Source organism: Rhinopithecus roxellana, chromosome 13 (genome assembly GCF_007565055.1).
Source record: "Rhinopithecus roxellana isolate Shanxi Qingling chromosome 13, ASM756505v1, whole genome shotgun sequence".
NCBI lineage: Eukaryota > Metazoa > Chordata > Mammalia > Primates > Cercopithecidae > Rhinopithecus > Rhinopithecus roxellana.
In genome coordinates, this window is record NC_044561.1 from 45906622 (window position 1) to 45930243 (window position 23622).

Here is a 23622-nt window from a genome sequence, read left to right on the forward strand (position 1 = left end):
CTTGCACTACACATAGATCTACTTCATTTAAAGAAATACTTCCTTTTTTATGTATGTTCTAAAGAGGTACCTATAGACACACATGTATGCATTATGTCTGTGTGATGGTTTCGGAGCAGTTACCTGATCATCAGTCTCCTAGAACCAGTCTGCCTTAAAGACTTGAACTGTGTTTGTGCGATTTGGAAAGTGTCCTAGAACTGCGCTCTTATATTGAGGGACTGGGCAGGGTCAGAAGCAGCCTGTCCAGGCCAACACAGTGAGGCCTGTCCAGGAAGATTTCAACACTGGCCCTCACAGCTCCCCGGTCTCTGGGTGACCCCGCCTGGCCCAGATGCCGCCTCGCTGGAAGGTGGACTTTGCCTCCTGCCTGCTCTTTCTGTCTGTCTATCTGGTGCTGTTCATAAGTTCATCAAGGTGGCAAGGAGGCCCTAGGTGCTCCGTGGCCTGGGCTGCAGACTCCTTTTCCACTGTGGAGCCGCTATGCTCTGGAACGTCCTGCACGGGGTTCCTCCTGTTGGAACACAGGTAAAGGGTTCTATGCATGCACATTTCTGCGTGTTTTATTGGCCGGGTCACCTGTGTTCATGAGCTAGCAGCTCCTCTGCAGTCGTCTGAAGTGCAGGGCAGCAGACACGAGGGCGGTGACTTTCGTCTGACCATGCCTGGTCACAAGGCTGCTGTGTGCCTGTGGGTGTGTCTTCTCTCAGACACTGCCTGCCTGGCACGCCCTTACCTCTTGGTGAATGTGATTCAAAGCAGAGGCTGCCCCTGGAGCTGCCAGGCCGGGCCCCAGCATGTCTTGCTGTGCTGGTTTGGCTTTAGGTCAGGGGGTCCTGGTGGAGCTCTATGGACTCATGGGCGTGATGGCGCTGGGAGCCCAGAGGTATCTTAGTCGTCCTCACAGGCTCGGCTTGGGTGTTGCTGTAAGTGTTCTCACCACTTCCATGTGGATTGGAATGGGGAGGCATGTCCATGGCAACACGCGGGCCCGAACTGGATGGGACCACTGTGTGCCTTCAGTCCAGCCTGCCAGAGTGGCAGAGGATGATGCCGGGGCCACAGGGCAAGCCTGGCATTCGAGTAAAAGGTGGGGCACATGTGAGTCGCATCTCCTTTTTATTGTGGCCTTGTCTCCCTTCCTCTTCCCTCCCAAGTGAGGATGAATTTCTCCTGAGGAAGGCTGGCCATGGCGCAGACCAGGCGAGGATGGCAGGCAGCCCCTGTGGGCACCAGGGGTGCTCTGGCCGTGGCCAGGAACTTGTGGATTTTCCGCGCAGATGATCGTGTCATGTACAAATGATGAAAACTTGCTTTATTCTTTCCAATCTTTAATTCTCTCCTTTACTCGTCCTATGCCAGTGGCTGCAGGAAGTGCCCTGAGGAACAGGGCCTCGTGCCTACGTCTTTCTTAATCAGTGGTACATGGCCATGGACTTCAGCATCTGCTTTTCCTGAGTCTAAATGCAAATCATCCTGTTGCTTTTCTCCTTTTATCACTTAGTGTCAATAGTCCTGTTAATTGGTTTTCCATAGTAAACCATTCCTGTGTCCTAGGATAAACCAAATATGGTCATGATATTTTGGTAAAGTCCTGGCTGGAGTCAGTTTGCAAATGTATATATATATATGTATTTTTTGAGACAGAGTCTCGCTCTGTCGCCCAGGCTGGAGTGCAGTGGCCAGATCTCAGCTCACTGCAAGCTCCGCCTCCTGGGTTTACGCCATTCTCTCGCCTCAGCCTCCCGAGTAGCTGGGACTACAGGCACCTGCCACCTTGCCCGGCTAGTTTTTTGTATTTTTTAGTAGAGACGGGGTTTCACCGTGTTAGCCAGGATGGTCTCGATCTCCCGACCTCGTGATCCGCCCATCTCGGCCTCCCAAAGTGCTGGGATTACAGGCTTGAGCCACCGCGCCCGGCCTTGCAAATGTATATTTACTGTGGGTATTCCATCGCTGGGCATGCATGAGGCTGGCCTTTAACTACAGGGCGCTCTGCCTTGTCCCTGATGTTGGCTGCGGTGCCTTTGGTGTTTGCCCAGCGAGTGAAATGCTCACTGGCCTGTGAATGAGCACCTCACTGAAAGTTCAGTGAGTGTGTGCTCATAGGGGAGGCAGACATTGAATTCGTGTAATATTTTGTACTGGCCCCTGCTTTGCTGAGTGTTTTCATTGGGAAGCCAGGGTTGAATGTTGTTGTGTTGCCTGTCAAGCCTTCTTGTTAAGGAATCAGATGAACTTTGTTAGTCAGTTTCCTCATAGCAAACCATCCTTGCATTCCTGGAACAGATCCCCATGGTCATCGTGTGTGTGTTGACTTTCTAATGCGCTGTTAGCCCTGTTTGCTAAATTTTAAAGACATTTTTGCATTTGTAGTCATATGAAGAGCAGTGATTCTCAAACTTATGGGCTCTTTCACTCTTAAAAAATTACTGAGGGCCTGGTGTGGTGGCTCAGGCCTATAATCCCAGCACTTTGGGAGGCCGAGGTGGGCGGGTCACTTGAGCTCAGAAGTTTGAGACCGGCAACATGGTAAAACCCCGTCTCTATAAAAAATACAAAAATTAACCAGGCATGGTGGCACATGCCTCTAGTACCAGCTACTTGGGAGGCTGAGACGGGAGGATCACCTAAGCCCCAGGAGTGGAGGTTGCAGTGAGCTGAGATCACCCCACTGCACCCCAGCCTGGGTGACAGAGCAAGACCCTGTCTCAAAAAAAAAAATTATTGAGGACCCCAAAGAGATTTTGCTTTTGAGTTGCAACCATTGTGGTCCTTAACTGGGGTGACTCCCCTTGTCCTCTGGCGGACATTTGGCGATGGCAGGAGATATTTTTGGTTGGCAGCTGCTGGGAGACAGTCACTCCTGCATCAAATGCACAAAGACCAGGGAGGCTGCTGAATCCCGCAGAGCACAGCCGGCCCCAGCAGAGTTATCCCATCCAAAATGCCAGGAGTACTGAGGTCAAGAGACCTCTAATATGGTGTTGATAGACACTAGTTAAGAAATTAATAGTAAGAGCATTTAAAAATATTTAATAATTCATTTCAAAGCCCAATGCATACAAAAAATATTTTTTTCCTGTGTCCTGGGATAAACCAGCTTTTGTAAGGAAAACCCATAGTTTCCAAAATTAGTAAGGACAGTGGCCCTGTTTTCTATTTTTATCTGTCTCTTTGATGTCTGACCTCAGCAGCCACAGCTGACATCTCTCTGCCTCTGCAGGCAGCCTGTTGTGCTGTGTCGTGGTTGAGGCTCATAAAGAAAATTATGCTGCACAAGGCTATGAGCTTGTGAAGAAGGCTCTCAGAACCCCCCTGCCTGCGAGGTCTGGGGCCCCCCTGGGTTCCTCACGCCTCAATTTGAGACGGTGATTTAGACACATTTCCTTCTTCCCTTCCCTCTCACCCTTTCTCCTTGTGAATTTTATGTCACTGTTGCTTCATTAAAGGGATTGGGACATCTTCCTTCTTTATGTTCTGGGGAAGTTTAATTAATGTTAAAATAGTCTATTCTTATAGGATTTGTAGAATTCACTTGTGAAATCATCTGCCTTTGGTATTTTTGTTAGAGGTAAATTTTTAAAAACTGTTTAGTAGATATTTTAATTATTTTAATTTTACAATTTTTTTAAAATACAAGATTCCATGTAGAGGTTTTTTTTTTTTTTTTTTTTTTTTTTCAGAGATGAAATCTCACTTTCTTGCCCAGGCTGGAGTACAGTGGTGTGATCTTGGCTCACTGCAGCCTCGAACTCTTGGGCTCAAGCAGTCCTCCCGCCTCAGCCTCCCAAGTGGCTGGTGTGCCCCACCACGCCCAGCTAATTTGTAAATTTTTTGTAGGGATGGGGGTCTTTCTGTGTTGCCCAGGCTGGTTTCAAACTCCTGGTCTCAAGTGATCCTCACAGCTCGGCCTCCCAAAGCACTGGTATCACAGGCCTGAGCCACCATGCCCAGTACTCAGATATTTTAATTCTGTAAAAACAGGTCAGCTGGGCATGGTGGCTCACGCCTGTAATCCCAGCACTTTGGGAGGCCGAAGCAGGTGGATCACGAGGTCAGGAGATCAAGACCATCCTGGCTAACACAGTGAAACCCTGTCTCTGCTAAAAATACAAAACAATTAGCTGGGCGTGGTGGCAGGTGCCTATAGTCCCAGCTACTCGGGAGGCTGAGGCAAGAGAATGGCGTGAATCCGGGAGGCGGAGCTTGCAGTGAGCCGAGATTGCACCATTGCACTCCAGCCTGGGTGATAGAGCGAGACTCCGTTTCAAAAAAAAAAAAAAAAAAAAAAAAAAAAATTCAATTTAGCTATTAAGATTAAAAAAATTTTTTTTCCTTTTATATTTATTAATTCCTTCAGTTACTTTGTAATTTTCAGCTTTTTAAGTTGGAGGCTTCATTCTCTTATTGTCTTGCTTTCATTTCTAAAGATTTAAAGTAATTGATGGGTTAAAGTTTCCTCTAAAGCACTGCTTTAGTTTTATTAGTATGGTTTGTGAAAATTCTTCAGTTTTTTTTTTGAGACGGAGTCTCCTTCTGTACCCAGGCTGGAGTGCAGTGGTGCGATCTCCGCTCACTGCAAGCTCCACCTCCCGGGTTCACGCCATTCTCCTGGCTCAGCCTCCCGAGTTGCTGGGACTACAGGTGCCTGCCACTACGCCCAGCTAATTTTTTGTATTTTTTTTAGTAGAGACAAGGTTTCACTGTGTTAGCCAGGATGGTCTCGATCTCCTGACCTCGTGATCCGCCCGCCTCAGTCTCCCAGAGTGCTGGGATTATAGGCGTGAGCCCCGTGCCCAGCCTTAAATTTCAATATAGAAAAGCCTGTTTTCTGATTTTGTTACTAATTTCTGGGGAATATTGTTTGTATTTTAATTATTACTTGGTATTGGTTGAGAATTTCTTTGCTGCTTCATATGTGGGTGCTGTTTGTGAATATTTCCATGGGATATTGAAAACAGAAAGGTGTGTTCTCTCTTGTCAAGTACAGAATTGCCTCTTTCTCCTTATGCGCTGCTTCTTTAACTTTGTTGTTTATGTGTCTGATAGCCTTGTGTGCTTATTTCTTGCCCGCGTGTTCTTTCTCGGGTTGGAAGGGACATGCGTGTCTCCTGCCTTCACGTGCTGAGGTGGGTTTCTGTGGCATCCCCTGAATTTCTGCTTAATGAAGTGTGTCGGGTTATTTGGTATGAATATATCGAATGACTGTATCTGCTCTAAGCATTTTAGTTTTAGCATTATATTCCTGATTTGTCTCATTTATTTATTTGGCCTGATACTGTCTAATATCATGATATTGGACCCTTTTTTTTTTGCATTTTCCCAGTATATATTTATTTCAAGTATTTTTAGCTCTGCTGAATTTCTCTGTTTTAGGTCTTTCTCTTCTATCTGCAGAGTTGAGGTTTGTTTTAAACTAGTGCGAATGTTGTCCTTTTAGTAGGTGATTGGAATCTTTTTGTATCGGTAGGTATGACTGGTGTTTGGACCAGGGCTATGGTCATTTTGTGTATATTAGGGAGTTGCAGATAAAATACGTGCATATTCGCGCACACACATCACAGATGCCTGCATCTCCCCGTGTGTGGTTTCTGCTCGCGCACGCGCATCACAGATGCCTGCATCTCCCCATGTGTGGTTTCTGCTCCCGCACGCACATCACAGATGCCTGCATCTCCCCGTGTGTGGTTTCTGCTCGCGCACGCGCATCACAGATGCCTGCATCTTCCCGTGTGTGGTTTCTGCTCTTGGCCTTTCTGGGTTTTTGTTTCACTTCCGTCGAGTTTTTCGTGGTGTTGAGCTGGTAGTTGGGAAAGTTGGAGTCTTGTTTGTGGCTGCCTCATGCTCATGTCCGTATCTAAGATCCTCAGGCTGCTCCTTTTTGGGTAACGTCTGTTGCTTCTCTAGGAAGAGTGACAGTGGCAGAGCATGTGGTCCCTTGCCCCTGTCCCAGAGCCAAGCTGTTCCCTCTCCCCACTCCCAGGCACCCGGTGACCTGCGGGCAAGTGAGGGGGCCTACTCTGCCCTGGCCTGCCCCACTGCCCCATTTGCTGGGTTGTCCTCAAAGCACACAGTAAACACCCCCCACCCCCACCCTCATCACCCCACACACATACCGCTGTCAGCCTTTTTGGTCTGTCACCTCCATCCAGGGCACATCTGCCGCTCTGGGGTCTGTGAGCCTGTTGTGGGTGCAGTCCCGCCGCTGCCCTGCGCTGCCGTGGCTCCCCTCCCTCCGGGTCTCTGCTGAGCCCTCCAGGCCCCCAGGTCTGCCGTCTGGTTGCAGGTGTTTTATAGAGTGTGCAACTTTATGCTCCCACCCCAGTCGTCTCCACGTTGGCGTCTGTCTGTGTCCTCCCTGCCTTTAAGTTCTGCCTCTCTGTGACAGAGTTTCAGTTTCTGTGACCAAAACACAGGTTTAGTCGCCTGCCGCTGGCAGAGTCCAATTAACAGGAGCAGGTCGGGTATGAAGAAAGTGACTTTATTCCAAAGCTAGCTTAGGGGAAGTGGTAAAGGCTCCTGCCTTGAGGGTACCACTTTGCTTTTGGAGCAGAAAGTGGGCACATTTAAAGTAAGGGTGGGCATGTGTGGCACACAGGGGAGGAGGCAGGCAGGTGGGGGTCCACGTAACTCCTTTCGCTGCCTTATCTACCGGGTGGTCGAGTTGCCGTCTTCACAGGCAGAACGGTGTTGTGGGTGTTGTAGGGGTTGTGGGGGTTGTAGGGGTTGCAGGGGTTGTGGGTGTTGGGGTTGTGGGTGTTTTGGGTGTTGTAGGGGTTGTGGAGGTTGTGGGTGTTGTAGGGGTTGTAGGGGTTGCAGGGGTTGTGGGTGTTGTGGGTGTTGTAGGGGTTATGGGTGTTGTAGGGGTTGTGGGTGTTGGGGTTGTGGGTGTTGCGGGGGTTGTGGGTGTTGTAGAGGTTGTGGGTGTTGTGTGTGTTGGGGATGTGGGTGTTGTAGAGGTTGTGGGTGTTGTGGGGGTTGTAGGGGTTGTAGGGGGTGTGGGTGTTGTGGGTGTTGTGGGTGTTGGGTTTGGGGTTGGGGTTATGGGTGTGGGGTTGTAGGTGTTGTAGGGGTTGTGGGTGTTGGGGGGTTGTGGGTATTGGGGTTGTGGGGGTTGTGGGTGTTGTAGGGGTTGTAGGGGTTGTGGGTGTTGGGGTTGTGGGTGTTGTAGGGGTTGTGGGTGTTGTAGGGGTTGTAGGGGTTGTGGGTGTTGTGGGGTTTGTGGGTGTTGTAGGGGTTGTGGGGGTTGTAGGGGTTGTGGGTGTTATGGGGGTTGTGGGGGTTGTAGGGGTTGTGGGTGTTATGGGGGTTGGGGTTGTGGGGGTTGTAGGGGTTGTGGGGGTTGTGGGTGTGGGGTTGTAGGTGTTGTAGGGGTTGTGGGGGTTGTGGGTGTTGTAGGGGTTGTGGGGGTTATAGGGGTTGTGGGTGTTATGGGGGTTGTGGGTGTTGTGGGGGTTGTAGGGGTTGTGGGGGTTGTGGGTGTGGGGTTGTAGGAGTTGTAGGTGTTGTGGGGGTTGTGGGTGTTGTAGGGGTTGTGGGTATCGTAGGGATTGTGGTTGTTGTGGGTGTTGTCGGGGTTGTCACCCAGGCTGGAGTGCAGTGGTATGATCTTGGCTCACTGCAACCTCCGTCTCCCAGGTTCCAGTGATTCTCCTGCCTCAGGCTCCTGAGTAGCTGGAATTACACGTGTGAGCCACAACGCCCAGCTAATTTTTGTATTTTTAGTAGAGACAGGGTTTCACCATGTTAGCCAGGCTGGTCTTGAACTCCTGACCTCAAGCCATCTGCACGCCTCAGCCTCCCAAAGTGCTGGGATTACAGATGTGAGTCATCCCACCTGGCCGACAGCTCAGTTTTTAAATGCTGTTTATACTTGTGATTACTTATGTGTTTAACTTTCTTGTTTTTTTTTTTTTCTTTTTTGTCTTGAGTTTACTTTACCATCACCATCATTATTATTTAACATTCTTTTCCTTCATTTTCCTGCCTGCTGTGGGACTGGGTGAAGTTTGTTTTTATTTCCCGTTCCTCCTATTGCAGAAGTCACACATCTGTCAATCATTTACATTCTTGGAGCATTGTCCTTAAATGTTAGGATGCATGCTTGACGTCACAAAAGTTTACCGGTGTCTCTATTTTCTTTTTTAAAAAATTTCAATAGTGTACGGGGTACAGGTGGATTTTGGTTATGCAGACGAGTTCTTTAGTGGTGAATTCTGAGATTTTAGTGCACCTGTCACCCAAGCAGTATACACTGGACCCACTATAGAGTCTTTATCCCTCACCCCTTCCCAATTTCCCTGCCCATTATGTTTTAGCCCCCAGTTATAAGTGAGAACAGAGTTTTTAGTTTTCTGTTCCTGAGTTACTTCACTTAGAATAATGGCCTCCAGCTCCATCCAAGTTGCAGCAAAACATTATTTTGTCCCTTTTGATGGCTGAGTAGTATTCCGTGGTGCGTATGGACCACGTGTTCTTTATTCACTCTTCAGTCCATGGCCACTTAGGTTGGTTCTGTATCCTTGCAGTTGCAAATCGTCTTGCTGCAAACATGCGTGTGTCTTCTTCCTCTCATGGCTTCTTTTCCTCTGGGTAGACACCCAGGAGTGAGATTGCTGGATCGAATGGTGGATCTACTTTTAGTTCTTTAAGGAATCTCCACGCTGTTTCCGTAGTGGTTGTACTAATTTACAATTGTAGAGGTGTTCCCTGTTCCCCACATCCATGCCAACAAAAATTATGGAACGCTTCACGAATTTGCTGGTCGTCCTTCTGCAGGAGCCACGCTCATCTCCTCTGCCTCGCTCCGGTTTTAGCACATGTACGGCTGACGCAAGCATGGGTGTCTCTGTTTTCTTCCCAAATAGTGTAAAGATCTTGAAGCGGGGACTTTGGTTCCGTGGTGTTTTCAAACCGGCTTTCCTGGTGCGTGGGTGCCATGCGGGCGTCTGCATCTCCACGCTCGGAGTCCCCGGGGGGTCTCCAGACAGGATCCCGGGTGTCACCTGAAACTTGGAGAAGGGACAGGAGTGCACTGCAGGCGGGGGTGCGACCACGTTTACATCCCTCCCAGAGTGCGCGGCTGCGTCTTTTTAATCCATTTCTCCCCCCACTGCATGCTGGGGCATTCATCTTGTCTCCAGCCCTGAGTGTGTGTGTGTGAGATTGTGTGTGTGAGGGTGTGTGTAAAGCATGAATGTGTCAGTGTGAGAACGTGGGAGTGTGTGTGTGTGTGTAAAGCGTGAATGTGTCAGCGTGAGAGTGTGTGTGAGAGATTGTGAGTGTGTGTGAGGGTGTGTGTAAAGCGTGAATGTGTCAGTGTGAGAGTGTGTGAGTGTGTGTGAGGGTGTGAGTGTTGAATGTGTGTGTGTGACTCAGGGCTGAGAGGAGAGAGCCCACTGAGCATGTGATGCTTGGTGAGTGTGATAGTGCGATATCATCAGAAACATACGTTTGGTCTCTGGCCCTAGCTCCGGGCTCGAAGCTCCTACAGCCTTTACTGCTGAGTGTCTTTTTATTTGCTACTAAGGTGACTGCGGCTGAGGCTCCAGGACCGCCTCATGGGGGACTGGTTGCCAGAGCAACCGACCACATGATTAGAGGTTGGAACTCTACCCGTGGACCTCTGAGGAGGGGAGGGACCCGCAGAGGTGGAGAGGATCACCAGTGGCCGGTGATCTGCTCGATCGTGCCTGTGTAATGAGGCCTCTACAGACTCCCTAAAGGACAGGATGTGGGGGGCTTGCAGGCTGCTGAGCATAGGGAGGTTCCTGGAGGGTGGAGCCCTGGGGAGGGCACACCTGCTCCGAGCTCCCTGCCCCATACCTCGCCCTGTGCATCTCTTCATCTGTGTGTATTCTTTGTAACATCCTTTATAAAAACCAGTAAATATGTCTCCCTGAGTTCTGTGAGCTGCTCTGGCAAATTAATTGAACCTGAGAAGGGGTCATTGGAAACCCACCCTGTCGCTGGTTGGTCAGAAGCACTGGACGCTCCTGTGCCCTGGGCACCCCAGGCCTCGCCCTGTGCCCCTCTCCGCCCGGCTGTCCATCCGGATCCTTCGTCACACCCTTTATAATAAACCAGCAGACAGTGTTTCCCAGAGTTCTGCGAGCCATCCTAGCAAATGGTCAGACTCGAGGAGGGCACCGTGGGAACCCCAGCTTCCGGCCGGGTGGTCAGGAGCACAGGTCACAAGCTAGGATCAGCGTCCTGACCCGGTGGTCAGGAGCACAGGTCACAAGTGGGGCAGTCTCGAGGGCGAGCCCCGGCACCGTGGGATTTTCTGATGCTGAAATCCCCACCTGTTGAGGTGAGCAGAGCGTTCTGTGTTGAGTGTTGGACGTGGGGACAGAAGGAAAGAAGAATTTGTTTACCGCGGGTGAGACTCTGGGCTGCACCAAGTAATGAGCAACTGGAGCGCTTGTTAGTTGTGCGGTGCCTTCGACAGTCACTTCCCTTGGTCCACGATAAAAAGCCAGGGTTTCATGGTGGTTCTTTTGTTAATCAGTAATGAGCTCCATGTTGCTGATTCTCTGAGCTCTTTTTTTTTTTTTTTTTCCTGGGGATAAAGCATTAATTACTTTGTTAACAAGATGCTAACTTCCTGACAGCCTCCCACCCCAAGCTGGGTGTCTGGGGAGGGTGGGCCTGTCTCCCCCACCAAGGTATGGGGTGAGTGTGGAGAGGACGTTTCACAGCTCCCCGGGGGTCACCGTCAATGTGAGTGTTGGGACATTCTTTTCCTGCTTTCTCTGTCTCTTGATGCTAAACCTTTGTGAAGGTTTAGCAAATACTCGATAGATTGTTGTGAGAATGTAGGCTTCCTTATTTGGGGGAGATTTTTTATAATGGAAAAAGTTTCCTTTTTTGGATGTTGAAATCCTTGATTGCATCACCGAGGTGGAAAGAGATGAGGCTGGTATAAGGAGGAGGGTTTGAGGCTGGTGCCAGTCAGATGTGTGGACAGGAGGTGCCTGTGGGAGGAGCTGGGCTGCTTCTGCTCTGGGGCAGCCACTCACTGTTGTCCATGCAAGAAAACACCAAAATAGCAGTGCCTTGTCGTTTTTCTTTTTTCTTTTTCTTTTTTTTTTTTTGTGAGACGGAGTCTCGCTCTGTCGCCCAGGCTGGAGTGCAGTGGCCGGATCTCAGCTCACTGCAAGCTCCGCCTCCCGGGTTTACGCCATTCTCCTGCCTCAGCCTCCGGAGTAGCTGGGACTACAGGCACCCACCACCTCGCCCGGCTAGTTTTTTGTATTTTTAGTAGAGACGGGGTTTCACTGTGTTAGCCAGGATGGTCTCGATCTCCTGACCTTGTGATCCGCCCGTCTCGGCCTCCCAAAGTGCTGGGATTACAGGCTTGAGCCACCGTGCCCGGCCGTCTTGTCTTTTTTCAAAAGTCAGGTTGCTTGCAAGGAACTCTGCCATTTTGTGCTTTGAGAAAGAAAATTCTCTTGAGTACAGACGTGCCTGGGCCGGTGTTTCTGTGGCCGCTTGTGGCCCGCTGGGTCTCTGGGCTAGGATTTCTGTGGCCTCCTGTGGCTCTCTGGGTTTCTGGGCCGGGGTTTCTGTGGCCTCCTGTGGCCCGCTGGGTCTCTGGGCTGGGATTTCTGTGGCCGCTTGTGGTCCGCTGGGTCTCTGGGCCAGGATTTCCGTGGCCTCCTGCGGCTCGCTGGGTCTCTGGGTTTCTGGGCTGGGGTTTCTGTGGACGCTTGTGGCCCACTGGGTCTCTGGGCCGCGGTTTCCGTGGCCTCCTGCGGCCCACTGGGTCTCTGGGCCGGGGTTTCCATGGCCTCCTGCGGCCCGCTGGGTCTCTGGGCTGGGGTTTCCGTGGCCTCGTGCGGCCCGCTGGGTCTCTGGTCCTGGACTTGGTGCTGCCCTCCTCTGTGGTGTGAGTCTCTGGAGCTGGGTGCTGGAGACTCCTCAGGGCTCCTCTGGGAAGGGCTCCTGCTCCTCCTCTCCTCTGCTCTGCTCCCGCAGCCAGGCCCAGTGGTGTAGGGGCAGGCAGCGCTAGCTTCTGCAGTGGTGGGGTCACAGAGAGGGGTTTAATGAGTTGCACACACCATCCAGGGCCTGTCACAGGCTGGACCCCCATCCTGCACTTGGGGATGGGGATGAGTCACCCGAGGGCCTTGGTGCATGTGGAGGCCCAGGCTCGTGGGGGAGTCGCGCAGAGCACGTGTGTGATGCATTTATCAGGGCCCTTCTCAGCCTGGGGACAATGAGTGGATGTGACGGAGGAGGCCCCTGTTCTTGTGGGGGTGGTGAGGCGAGGATGGTGAACACGTCAGTGAACAGGAAGCACGAGGGGAAGCGTGCGAAGGAGTGTGGGAGCCAAGACCCTGGGCCGAGCTAGGCGGGGACCTGCTTCGTTCCTTGGAGGAGGCTGCTGGCCTGGGATCCTCCTTAACCCCACCCTCGAGGCAGGCGGTGCGTAGAGGAGAGTGTCCCTGGAAGAGAGACCTGCATGGCAGGGGGCACAGAGACACGGGGCATAGGTTCCCCCCCGGCACAGGCTGTGACCCGTGACCAAAGGCTGAAGGCTGGGCTGGAGCCACCTGCTCTGTGGGAAACAACAGTGTGCCCTGGGCTTCAGTGGGGTCTCCCAGCTCAGGGGCTGTGACTCAGGAACTACGTGCCAGGCAGGGCACTCTGTCAGCGTCAGGGCTGCTGTGAGGATTGGCTGCATTTCTTCCCTGTGTGATGTGACTGGCTGCCCAGTGGTGGTGGCAGAGCCGGCGTGGGGTCTGGGCATGGGGCGCCTGTCGCCAGCGGGGCAGGCTCTGGAGTGTGAGCATCTGTTCTGTGTCAGGGGTCCCTGTTTCTTTCTCCCCACACGCACACAGGGGTTAGACTTTGTGAAGGGTGTGCTTCCCAAAGAAAACCAGCTGCAGGTGTCTGCGCTGGCACAAGGAGAACAAACCCAGACAGCACTGGGTTCATTCCCAGAGGGGATGGAATCCAGGCCAGGCGCGCCTTGAGGCTCGCAGCCTCGGGGACCTGTGCCCACCAGCACACCACCAGTGCAGGGCTCCTTGTGCTGCAGGAGGGTACACTGGCATGAAGTAGGGGGTGGGGGGAACCACCCTTGGCGGGGCACTCCATGTACCTCCAGATCCATGCACTTGGGGACCGGGTAATACCTCAGGAAGCAGCCTGCGCGGATGTCAGGATCCATAGTTTAATACTTGTTAGTTTGTCCCCTGTGAAAAGGACAAAAAGATTTTCTCCCTACTCCACTCTCATGCTCGACAGAGAACACTTCTGCAGTGAGATGCGTGGGTGTTACCCCACCCCAAGCAGTTCTCCAGGGCACCTGGCTGGGCGCCCCCAATTCCACTGAGTTCCGATGCGTCAGATTCCCCAGGGCCAGGGCTTAGTCCCACGAGACTGCCCCACTGTCAGATGCCAATCCCAGACCCATGACCTGTGGCTGGAGGCTGGGGTTCCCATGATGCCCTCGAGTTTGATCACTTGCCAGGATGGCTCGCAGAACTCAGGGAAACACTGGCTGTGTCTGCTGGCTTCTTGTAGAGGGTGTTACGAAGGATCCGATGGACAGCCAAGGGAAAACGGGTGCCGAGTGAGGCCTGGGGGATCCTGGGTGCCAGGGCTTCTGTCCCTGGGGAGCTGGGGTCCACAGGCCTCCCAGCGTGTGGGTGAGTTCACCAACCCTGAAGCCCATTGTACAAGAGTTTTGAGGGAGCCTGGTCTCCAGCCCTGTCCTTCCTGGAGGATGGCAGGGAGACAGGGAGTGCTGTCGAGGGCCCTGCAAGTCACCTGTCACTCAGGTGGGATAGAAAGGGCTTGTTAGGAGTAGCAGTAGACGCTCCCGTCCTGTAGGAAATGTAAGGTTTTAAGAACTTTGTACAAGAACCAAATAGAACAAAAGATGCTCCTGTCACCCTTTCAGCTCAGGAAATGACAAGGAATTTATAAGCTTTGTGTCAGGAATCAGGGACTAAGACCAACAAATACCTGTTTCTTCTCACACAGCTCCCTAGGCCCGCACCCGTGAGGCGCAGGCTCTGCCTTTGCAAGCACTTTCACGAATAGCAGATCTGTCTTCCTCCTGTTAACAGTCAGGCGGTCAGGGTGGGGGCCACCGCCCCGCCATGTCCCAGAGACCCTGGCCTCCTCCGACTGCGTGCTCAGGCCCCGGCTTCTGTCCTAGCTGCGGCTCGCCGGTCTCCAGATGGCTGCCTTGCCCCGGCTGTTTCATCTGCATTCCAGGCAGGAAAGTGGAGAAGGGCATACCTCGGCTTTTCCTTTTAAAGACTCTCCCTGAGCCCCACCCCACTGCAGGGGGCCTGGGCTGTCACCCTGTGGGCTGAGTCCAGGGCTGACATGTTGGAGAGGTGTGTGGGAGGGTGCGTTTTGGGATGGCAGCCAGAGCCTCCTGTGACTTGGCAGAGTGGTCAGGATTTCAAGTCCTGTGTGTCTTTGACCTTTTACCTGAGCTGTGTAAGAAGAGGCATTTTCTTATTTCTTTGTCTTTCCTCACTGCACTTCAGCCAGGGAGCCGACAAGTGGTCGTTCGACTTCTGACTTGGCCTCTTTTGTAGGTGTGGGGCCTGATCATGTCCTCGTGGTCAGTCTCTCTGTGATGATGAGAATGGGAAGACGGCCACGGCGCCCACCCTGGCAGGACTCTCTCCCCTTGCTGGCGCTGGTCCAGCTGCTGTGGGCGGCTGTAGGCACTGTCCTGGGCCTTCCTGTGGTTGCTCCCAGCCACGCTGCTGGCTGCTTCAGCCATCCTGGCTTGCAGAGACTCTGGGTCATGTGGGGAGGAGGGCAGAGTCCTCCCCCCTCCTCGGGCAACAGAGGATCCAGCAAGATTCCTTCCTCCCCACTCTGCCCTGCCCCTCCCAGCCTGGGCAGGCAGATAAAAATCAGGGCCCCACACTTCTGCCACCTCGTGCCGTTCACACACTCCAGCCAGGGACCTGCCCCTTGGGTCCAACAAGGTAAGGCCAGCGGGGCTGCCTCTGAGCAAAACTCTCTGTCTTCTCCGGTTGACTTTGAGGCACCCGAGTCATTGTGGGTAGACAACAGGGGGAGGGAGAATGGGAGCTTGGGGTCCTGGTCTCAGACCTCATACTGTCTCCAAGTCCGTGCCGTCTGGGCTGGACTCTTCCTCAGCCCCAGGCCCAGCGCCTCCAGCTCCGCTCTGTCCCCTCAGGGGGCATTGACCCTTGTAGCCCTGTGGCTTGTTGCCCCTGCACCCCGTAACCCTGGGTCGACTCGAGCACCTCTGACGTTCGCGCATCTGACCTGCTCCTGTCTCCAGCGCCCACATTCCCACACAGAGCTCTGTCAGGGCTTGCCACAGCAGGACTCCAGAGTCCACTCCGCCTCCTCCATCAGGGCAGGCCAAGCCTTGTCCGCTGCAAATGTCTTGGGAGTAACAAACCCAGAGCTGGCCTCTCTGGTGTGGTGGCCGCCGGCTCCATGTAGCTGCCTGCCCAGGAGAAGTGGCGAGGCCCACGTGTGAGGCCCTGAGAGCTGGAAATATGTACTGGATTTCAGTGTCCAATGGAGAAGTCCGTGATATTTTGGATATGTTGGGTTAGGTAAAACACATCATTAAAGTTAATTCCACCTTTCTCTGTGTTTTACTGTGGCCACTGGAACATTCACTGGCACGGTGGCTGCGGCTCTGCCTTCCCCTGCTGGGTCAGCACCACGGTAGAGGTCATCTGTAGCCTTTTGCCTGAGACACAGATGCCTGCTTGGGACATGGACTCCAGCCCCGCAGCCCTGTCCTCCGGCAGCGGTGAAGTCTGGAGCGTTCTTGAGTAACGTACTGGTGGCGAGGGGGTCCTGAGCCTTCACTCCCCCATCCTTGGCTGCACAAGCTGTTTCTCTGGGGCCCACATCAGGTAACGTGTAGGACAGCGGGGGCGGTCCAGCAGGGAGGGCTTGTGTGCGTCTGTGTGGCAGGACTGGGGGTGATTTTATCTGGGCTCCCCTGGGGTGGTCCAGCATTGGCTCAGGCGTTTCATTCTCCCAGAGAACAGGCAGCTTCAGGGGCCACGTGTGCACCAGAGGAACCCCCAGCCCCCACCGCGCATTCCTAGGTTTTGATGCTGCAGCATTTAAGAAAAGAGCTCTATGTCGTGCTGCTGGGGTAGCTTCTGTGAGCTGCGCAGGCTTTATTTATTTATTTATTTATTTTTAAATAAAAATGAAGGCCTGGCACAGTGGCTCATGCCATTAACCCCAGCACTTTGGGAGGCCGAGGTGGGCGGATCACGAGGTCAGGAGTTCAAGAAGACCAGCCTGGCCAACCTGGCAAAACCCCGTCTCTACTAAAAATACAAAAAAATTAGCTGGGCGTGGTGGTGTGTGTCTGTGATCCCAGCTACGTGGGAGGCTGAGGCAGGAGAATCGCTTGAACCCGGGAGGTGGAGGTTGCTGTGAGCTGAGATTGCACCATTGCAGTCCAGTCTAGGTGACAGAGGAAGACTGTGTCTCAAAGAAAAAAAAAAAACAGATTTTGCCATGTTGCCCAGGCTCGTCTCAAACTCCTGGTCTGCCTGCCTCAGCCTCCCAAAGTGCTGGGATTACAGGTATGAGCCACCAGCCAACACCAGATTTTAACAGTGGTCAGTCCTGGGGATGGAGACGGGGTGAGGGCTGAGCGTTCCCTTCTGACTGTGTACCTCATTTTGGTTTAAAATTTCTACAGCAAGGTGTATTACTCTCTTTTATAAAATACTATTAATTTATAAAATCTTGTGTTTTTAATTTTTGTGGTATATACATAGTAGGTATATATATTTCTAAATTTACAAAATCATTTAAAAAAAAAACCCACAGCCGGGCGCGGTGGCTCAAGCCTGTAATCCCAGCGCTTTGGGAGGCCGAGACGGGCGGATCACGAGGTCAGAAGATCGAGACCATCCTGGCTAACATGGTGAAACCCCGTCTCTACTAAAAAATACAAAAAACTAGCCGGGTGAGGTGGCGGGCGCCTGTAGTCCCAGCTACTCGGGAGGCTGAGGCAGGAGAATGGCGTAAACCCGGGAGGCGGAGCTTGCAGTGAGCTGAGATCCGGCCACTGCACTCCAGCCCGGGCGACAGAGCGAGACTCCGTCTCAAAAAAAAAAAAAAAAAAAAAAAAAAAAAAAAACCCACAGAGTTCAAAAGTTGGAGTGTTTTTTTTTGCTTGAAATGTTTTATTGCAGCTGAAGGACTAGGTGGGTCTGTCTTCCCCAGGCTGTGAGGCTGTCCGGGCTGGTGCTCCAGGTGGATCGGAGGACTGAGTTTTTGTTTCTTCCCAATCCATTGAGATCTGATTTTAGAAGTTAGCGAAAGGAAGCTCCGCCTCACGTGCCCAGCGCCTCTCTGCTCTTCCTGTCTTAAATCGCTGCAGGCTTCTTTCCAGCTAGAGGCTCAAGTGCTCTCAGCTGATGGGAAACCTCCTTTCCAGTGAAGATGTGAGATAAGCACTTTGGTTGGGTTGTGATCCTTGGCTCCTGTCTATGGGAGCAGTGACTTTATGGTGAGTTGGCCTGGGTTTGAGTCCTGATTCTGCTACTGATTTGCTGTGTGGCTTTGGGCAAGTTGCTGAACCTCTCTGTGCCTCGGTCTCCTCATCTGTAAGGCGTAAGGGCTGCCGTGAGGAGCGAATGTGCGGGGCCACAGAGCTCTCAGGTTGGGCCTGGCCTGCAGAGGGGCCTGGTGAGGGCGACCGACATCCCTGGGAGCAGGCACCCCAGCTCAAGTTAGAACGCCTTGCCCCAAATTCTGGAACTCTTCCTGTTGGTATTTGGGGAGAACGCACACTCCCTCTCCAAGGAGCTGGGCGTTGCGTCCTGGCAGGGTTGATGTGGCGCCTGCTGCCCTGTGCCCTGGGAAGCTGAACCAGCTGGATGCGGCTCCTGGACGCAGCAGAAATGGAATAACCACTCGGCCCACCGGAAGCTGTGATCCTTGCCGGATGAGGAAGGCTCTTCTGCACAATAAGAAGGAATGATTTCGGGCAGGCCAAGGGCACGCTGGTTTCAACTCCAGCCACAGGGGCCCTCTTCTCCGGGGCCTCCAGGCGTACCCCTGTCCTGAGTTTGACACGGTCACTGTTTTGAAAATGCCTGCTGAGAAACGCTGACACAGCGTTAAGGAATATACACACAGGCAAGGTGGCAAGCCGAATTCTGTTTCCCCACTCCCCTCACCCCGAGGGAGGGAGTGAAATAGGGTAAGGTTCATCAAGAGATTGTGCAAACCAGCGTGGGCAGCACTCTGGAGGGGTCAGTGCCTCCCGCGTGGGGACAGAGGCCTCTGCTTCTCCCGACCTGTAGGCTGCAGTGATCCGTGCAGTTCACTGCTCTGTCTTAAGGTTTGACTTAGGTTTTAAGTGTTTTTACTCAGAGCAAGCTGATACATGTGCATTTTAAGAATCGTGATAATTGTTCCAACAGATGTCACGTCTGAAACTACATCTTGTTTAGAAATCACTTTCCATGTAGGAGTTTTCCTTCTGGGATGCATTTCAAGCTGGGGCACTCGTTACTGGAAACGTCATCAGATTTACTGAGGAGGGTGTGTTTGCGTGTGTTTGGCTACCTACGGATACTACAGATACAGCGCTAATTTTGTTTCACAATGAGCTGAAATGTATCCCCAAGCCAATCCTCTTTTTTGCCCTACGGAGCTTGTGCCTTGGTCCCGCCCTAGGTGGCTCCGACAGGTTCCTCAGCTGTGTGTACCCACCACCCCCACCTTGTCTGCATGTGACTGTGATTGTCTTTAGGAGGCCACACAATTCAGGAAGCAGAGCGTGCCGCCCTGGCCAGACATACCACATTTTGAAAACTCCGTGCGTTCTCGTTATTTCAGTGTGAGGTGCCTAAGTGGCAGGGCCCCAATGGCCAGTCCCCCGTGACCCTCAGAAGGAGGCCGCTGCTCCTGTAGCAGGTGCCTCGTGCAGGCGGGGGTCTTTGTGTGCCCACCTTTCACGGAAGCAGGGCGTGTACAACCGTGCGGCAGTGGCAGCATAAGACGGTTCCGACGGGCTCCAGAGCACAGGAGACGGGCCTGGCTCTGGGTCACACGCGGGCTGTGTGTGCTTTGTTTGGTTTGCATAGTACCCGCGCCCTGTCCCTGTGTGGACTGGAAGGACACCCTGTCAGTCACTCCCTGCCATCACCACACACTCCTGGAGCCTCTGCCACCACAGCCCGCGCTGACCCCGAGCGAGTCAAAGCCAGGAGCCTTCCCACGGTGGGACTTCTATTTTTATTTGTGTCCTCATTTGTTTATTGAAAGATGTGAAGGGCAAGTGGGGTTGGCACGCAGAACAAGACGGTGCCGCCTGCTGGCCATGGCAAAGCCGCCTCCCCCGGGCGCCACTGTCCTGGGCAAGGCCTGGTCCCTGCGGAACTGAACGTGGCCTGCCAGAGCCAGTGTGTGTGGCAGGACAGGGGACACCTGCAGGGGCTTGGCCTGTGGACGCTGCTCCTCCCTGGGATGGAGGGAGAAGGCGCGGCCCGCTTTCCTCAGGTGGAAGCGTGGGCAGGATGGGCAGCAGGGGCTGTGGGGCCCCCGAATGCTGGGCCTTGACCCTCCCTGTTGAGGTCCCGCCCCTGTCACTGGCCCGGGGACAGCTCCTGCCTGGCTGAGCATGAGCTAAATCCAGATAAACGGGTTGGTGAGGTGGCGCTCCCAGCGGGCTCCCAGCGTCTCATTAACCTCATAAATGCAGCGGACGCTGTCTGGGCTGCAGGTGACAGACGCGTTCTCTGGAGCACTGACAGCCCAGGCGACAGCCCAGCCGTGCCGGAGAGAGAGGACTTGAGTGTCTGTCCTCCTGGAACCCAGGGTGCCGGGTCCTGGTGGTTCTGTGTGCGTCGTCCAGCCATGTTTTCAGGTTCAGGAAGTCACGAATCACAGTGTTTGAAGAAAGTGGGGAATAGTTGTCAACCGTCACTCCACAGAGAGTCTGAGGCAGAGAGAAGTCAGGTTCCCCTTCCAGGGTACCCTGCCCCTGGGGACGCAGTCATGGGAGGTCTTGGGGCAGAGCCGCTGTGCAGTGGGGTGGGAGGCTCAGGTACCAACACCCGTGCAGCCCGGTTCCCCGTCCTGGGCCTGCCAGTGACTTTGTGGTCCTGGGCAGGATTATTTTCAGAGGCAGTGGAGCTAGCGGGGCAGAGCTGTGCTGAGTGCTGAGGGATCATTTGTGTAAAGCACCTGCCACTGAGTGTGACCTCAGGGTTGCCTGTGCGACCTCAGCGTGGCCCATAGGACCTCGCCGTGGTGTCTCAGCAACATCATCTTTCTTACTGTCCCTGTTCTCTGGGCCTCTCTCAGACCTTGGGGGCACCAAGCTCTGCTCAGTGAACTCAGAGGCTACAACCCCTGATTGTGGGTGTCCACAGTGGGCAGGCCTGGGGGGGTGAGGGTGGGTGGGTGTTTCTGCTGGGATGAGGGGAAGGCGGGGATGAGGTGGGGGTGCACACCTGGGCTGAGGGGGCAGAGGGAAGCAGGGCTTGCTGGTACATTCCCAGGGGGCCTTTCTAGGGGCCAGCTTCCCCACCCTGGGGCAGCAGGAGGCGTCTCCTCATGGTGGTCGCGGTGGCTTACGGCAGGCTGGCGTGCGGTCCTCAAGCTGCTGGTGACAAATGCAAGGGGCCTGCTGCCCTGTCCCCTCGGGTGGATGCCACCTCCTTCCTGCATGTTCCTGTTCCACATTACAGATTGTTTTTATGGGCCCCCTACGTGAGATCCTGGGGCAGGGGCTGTGGGGGCTCTAGAGTTGGGGTGAACGCACGTCTGAGGCTTGTCAGGGACTCAGCGTGGGGCCCTGGGGTGGATTTGCTGTTGCCTTTTCTCGACGGCCCCATGACTGGATGGCCCAGCTGCTCTGCAGGTCGGTTTTCTTGTCCAGACCCGGGGTCGGGGCAGACACTGGATGAGGCGGAGTGTCAGCGAGGGAAATAGAGACCTTTTAGAAATGGTGTCAGTTGGCCGGGCGCGGTGGCTCAAGCCTGTAATCCCAGCACTTTGGGAGGCCGAGACGGGCGGATCACGAGGTCAGGAGATCAAGACCATCCTGGCTAACACAGTGAAACCCCGTCTCTACTAAAAAATACAAAAAATGAGCCAGACGAGGTGGCGGGCGCCTGTCATCCCAGCTACTCGGGAGGCTGAGGCAGGAGAATGGCGTGAACCCGGGAAGCGGAGCTTGCAGTGAGCTGAGATCGCGCCACTGCACTCCAGCCTGGGTGACAGAGGGAGACTCTGTCTCAAAAAAAAAAAAAAAAAGAAAAGAAATGGTGTCAGTGACACCTGCGTGTTGGTCCTCCCATGTTCCCCGCGTCTGGTGCTAGTGACCTCCCACTGCTGGGGTGAGGGGAGGTTAATCACACCTGGAGTTTCGATCAGCCACTTGTGTGAGAAAGGGATTGAGGAATCTTCATGCGGTTTATCTGAAGAAAGATTTCATTGACATCCTAAAAACATGCTATTTTATGTTGCGGCTCTGAGGAGGCCTCCAGGAAATTGCATCAACAGACACTCGGTTCTTCTCTTGTAATATTTTTGTATAAATCATTAAGTTTTCAGGTCCAGGGAAATAATCTGGAGATTTTGTATTCCTATGACATTTGCTTGGGTAATATGTTCAAATGAGCTTTATTCTTCTTAACCTTAAAAAACAAACGCAGAGGTAAAAACTGAAGAGCCACATGGAAATAGGACACCACATTGGCCACGTTAGCGGGACTCCCAGGCAGAGAACTGCCACATGCTTTGGCTTTGATTGACGCTGAGCGTCCCCAGCCCACCAGCACCGTCGTCAGGAGTCAGACAGTGTAGCTCCCATTCCTCAGAAACACCACTGGAAGGGGATTTTGGCAAAGGTCTTATACCAAAATCCATTTTTTCAAAATAAGTAAAACCGTAATTCTGAACATTCTAGGTTTGCTCTAAAGAGCATGGTGAAAAGCTCCAACTACCTCAGTGTTCCATACAGGTCGAGGTTTTGTTTCGGTTCTGCTTTTTACCTGAAGAGGATCTCGTGTGTGTGTGTGTCTGTCTGTCTGTCCATCTACCTACCTACCTACCTGTCATCTATCTATAATTGACAAAATATAATTGTGTATATTTATGGAGTACCATGTGATCTGTGTGTACATTGTAGAAAGATTAATTAAGCTAATTAACATGTCGATCAGCTCACCCACATCGTTTTTTTGTGGTGTGGATGTTAAAAATCTATTCTTTTCCCGATTTTGAAATATGATATGTTATTGTTAACGGGTTGCTACACGGCACGACTGATTACGAACACGTCCCTCCAGTCTAACTGAAACTGTTCCCTTTGATCAGCACCTCCCTTGCCCATCCTTGCACAAGCCCCCAGCCCCTGGTAACCACCGTGCTCCTCTCAGTTCCAGCGAGATCTCTGTTTCTGATTCCTCGTCTGAGTGAGGTCATGCAGGATTTGTCGTTTTGTGGCTGGCTGATTATCCACTTAGTGTCATGTCTACCAGGTTTGTCTGTGATGTTGTCAGTGACAGGACTTCCTTCTTCCTTATGGCTGAATAATAACACTGTGACCACCACATGCTCGCTATCCATTCATCTGTTGGTGGGCACCTGGGCTGCCTCCATTGTGCGGCTGTTGCGGGTGGTGCTGCAGTGAACGAGGGCGTGCAGGTGTCTCTTTGACACACTGGATTCAGTTCCTTTAGATACATTACCAGAAGGGGAATTGCTGGACCTTATGGTAGTTCCTTTTGTTTTCTGAGACAGAGTCTCGCTGTGTCACCCAGGCTGGAGTGCAGTGGCGCAGTCTTGGCTCACTGCAACCTCTGCCTCTTGGGTTCAAGCGATTCTCTTGCTTCAGCCTCCCAAGTAGCTGGGATTACATTTGCCCGCCACCATGTCTGGCTGATTTTGTATTTTTAGTAGATATGGGGTTTCACCATGTTGACCAGGCTGGTCTCAAACTCCTGGCCTCAAGTGATCCCACCCACCGTGGCCTCCCAAAGTGCTGGGATTACAGGCGTGAGCCACCACACCTGGCCGGTAGTTCCTTTTTTGACTTTTGGAGGCTCCTCCAGACGGTTTGTGTAGCGGCCACTGATTGACCCTCTCTCTCCTCCACAGTGTGCCAGGTCCCCTTTCTCTGCGTTCTCATCAACACCTGTTACATTCTTCTTTTTGATAATAGCCATCTGAACGGCATGAGACGACACCTCCCTGTGGCTTCAATTTGCTTCTCCCTGATGGTTAGTAACGCCCAACAGCTCTTCGTTAACCTGCTGGCCGTCGGCGTGGCTCCTTCTGAGGCACAGCCGTTCGGGTCTGTTGTCATTTGCTTTCTTGCTAGTGAGTCTGAGCCCCTTTACCCCGTGGATGCTGGGCCTTCATCGGGCATGTGGTCTGCAGGGTTTTCTCTCACTTGAGGGTCGTCTCTTTACCCTGTCTCTCCCTTTGTCATGCAGAAGCTATTTAGTCTGCTGCAATCCCAGTGGTCTGTGTTTGCTTTCGTCATGTATTTTTTTAAAGCTCTGCCGTCTGTTTTCTCCATGGGGAAAGGGTTGGGAGTATCGATGATGTCATCACTCTCCTGGCTGCTTCTTGGTATTTTCCATGCCCAGCATTGTTCTC

At 52.9% G+C, this 23622-nt stretch overlaps 1 protein-coding gene and 1 non-coding gene across 7 annotated transcripts in view; one reads left to right on the forward strand and one right to left on the reverse strand.

Moving 5' to 3' along the window:
* AGPAT3 (1-acylglycerol-3-phosphate O-acyltransferase 3) overlaps window positions 1–23622 on the forward strand; it is a 130291-nt gene that overhangs the window by 47637 nt on the left and 59032 nt on the right. Inside the window, exon 1 of one of the 6 annotated variants that reach the window (XM_030914572.1) lies at window positions 13377–13661. The exons of 4 other annotated variants lie outside the window; for them this stretch is intronic. The gene's annotated coding sequence lies outside the window, so the exon portion shown is untranslated. Of the gene's footprint in view, window positions 1–13376; window positions 13662–14523; window positions 14970–23622 lie in introns of those variants that run through there. One more of the 6 variants, XM_010367925.2, reaches the window with a different exon arrangement.
* LOC115893018 lies at window positions 8737–8839 on the reverse strand. The gene has a single exon (XR_004052978.1). It is a non-coding gene; the product is annotated as a U6 spliceosomal RNA (small nuclear RNA).